Here is a 2231-nt window from a genome sequence, read left to right on the forward strand (position 1 = left end):
GTGGCACTTATGCCAGCGCTAGTATGTGCATAGGTGCTTCCATTTTAATGGATTACGTTTCTCTTAGGATTCCTTTTCAGGATATGATAAAAATATATCGGTAAAAGCCTTTCTGGGAATACTCAGATAATTGGCACTTGGGGAGGTTTCCGAAATCGCGTTCGTTAACTTGAACGATGGGCACGAAACAGTGGGAAGAGCGTCTAGGTTGCTAGCTCAGATGTTAACCAAGATAGGAAAAAAGAAAGGGATGTTTTCTTCCTATGTATAGATACTTTGCGTTGGACCAAGGCGTTATGTTATGAAGTACCTTTGCAAATTAATGCAATAACCTCTACATCTTCGTTGTTATATAAAATGGTTCAGAAAAAGCATACGCTAAAGAGGTAAGAGAAAAAGCCGATGGGCTAAGAAAGAGATCGATAAGCTAGTCCTCCATAACGGACAAAGAAGCGTTTACCTGTTGTTAGCCGCAGCGTGGGGCGTAAAGCCTCCCCCCCGGAGTGACTTAACACAAGTATAGTTCGACCGCCTCATCCACGACCATGAGCGCAAGCACCCATGCGCCATTCGGACCGAGTTATTCTCAAAATAGGGTGGAAGGATGGAGACTTTTCTTTCCCTCCAGCATAGCTATTTCCGGAGAAGAGAAGACCCTTTCACGTCGCAGCAAGTAATACCGCCCCTTTTGGACGAGTCTATGTGTTTTGGCAGAATGCCAACCAGGGTTGCGCTTCAGACGGTCGAACTACAGAAGAATAAGGGGGAAAGGCAACCCGGAAATGGATGCAAGAGTATCAGTATCAGTATCAGAGGTCTTCCAATATCAGAGAAACAAGTCTTCAAAACTGCTTCGGGAAAGATAAAACAGGTTCAATCGTAACAGCGTTTGCTAAGAGCCTTGATCAGTGGTCACGGGTGAGGCGAAGGTATCATTGACCGAAGAACCGAGAGGAGAAAAGTTCGGAAGCGCTGAGGGGGGGGAAAGAGCTTTAGTGAAGACTGCAGGGAGACGGAGTTAGTTCATTCTTTAATATTCGTGTTTCTTTAAAGATTGAGTTTAACTATTGAATCAAGTAAATATTTAATTAAAGAGTTTAAGACTGAATAAGTTAATTTAACTGAAAATAAGAATAATTAAGTTGTGTGAGTTAAGATATGTATAAATAGAATTAAGGTAAGAAGATGTGCATCACGCACTTAGATTAAGGCTATTGCAACATTAAATTTGCGAGGCAATTGAGGTAGTCTGGCGTGGTGACACTCGTGATGGTTGAAGGAGAGGTCTAGGCAAAGGGCTATGAAAATATGCTAGCACAGATCTAGATTCTGGTGAACATGGCTAGATTAGGTCTAGCGAGAGTTGATAAATTAGGTGGTTGTCGGGTTAGGCCCGTAAAGTGCTGGTAGTTTGGACAGAGTCCTAATCAAGCAAGTATACTCGCTTAGGCTTCCTAGGGAAGATGAAAGGATCTGTCAATGACAGCCCTAGGTCGCTTGGTCAGAGCTGGGCTCTGCCGAATCATAAGCAGGTAGGCTGTGCACGATAGGATTGTCTATCTGCGCTAAGCGCTTAAAGAATTTAGCCGGAAATAAGCATCAAAGGGGAGAATTTGGAAGTCAGAATGCAGTACTTCATTCCGCACATACCAGTGAGCGTCTGAGAGTATCCGGAACGTAACGTTCTGGAAAACTTGGATTTTTTTAAGATGAGAATTTGACTTTGCGTTGGGTTTCGTGACTTTGCACATAAATCTTTGTGCTGATGATCACATGACTTTCTTAGTAAACTTTTTTTAATTCGCTATTTAATTATTTTCTAAATAAATTAATTACACCTGTAATGAGAATAAGATAATTTTATTTTTATACAAGAAAATTATACACATAATTTATTTTAAAAGTTTGTTTAAAATTTTTAATTATAAACTTAACTATATTCCACTTCTAATCAGAATAAAACGATTTTATTTTTATAGAACAAAATAGGCTCTTTTTCTAACTTATTGCTCGTATTTCCAGGTAATTTCTAATTAGAATGAAAGTTTTTTAAATTATCTACTTAATATTTAAATGTATGGGAGTCTGGCCATAACAGACAGGAATTAAGATCTGAATAATTAATTGTACTTCTAATATGAATATATATATTTAATTGCCTTTTTTTCTAATTATGTCCATGTATAAATAGGATTAGGATTATTTAGAATATAAAAAGCACTCGCGGGCTA

This window comes from Stegodyphus dumicola, chromosome 6, assembly GCF_044657685.1.
Source record: "Stegodyphus dumicola isolate Sdum_Otavi_A_Nest chromosome 6, ASM4465768v1".
In the NCBI taxonomy this organism is placed as follows: Eukaryota; Metazoa; Arthropoda; class Arachnida; order Araneae; family Eresidae; genus Stegodyphus; species Stegodyphus dumicola.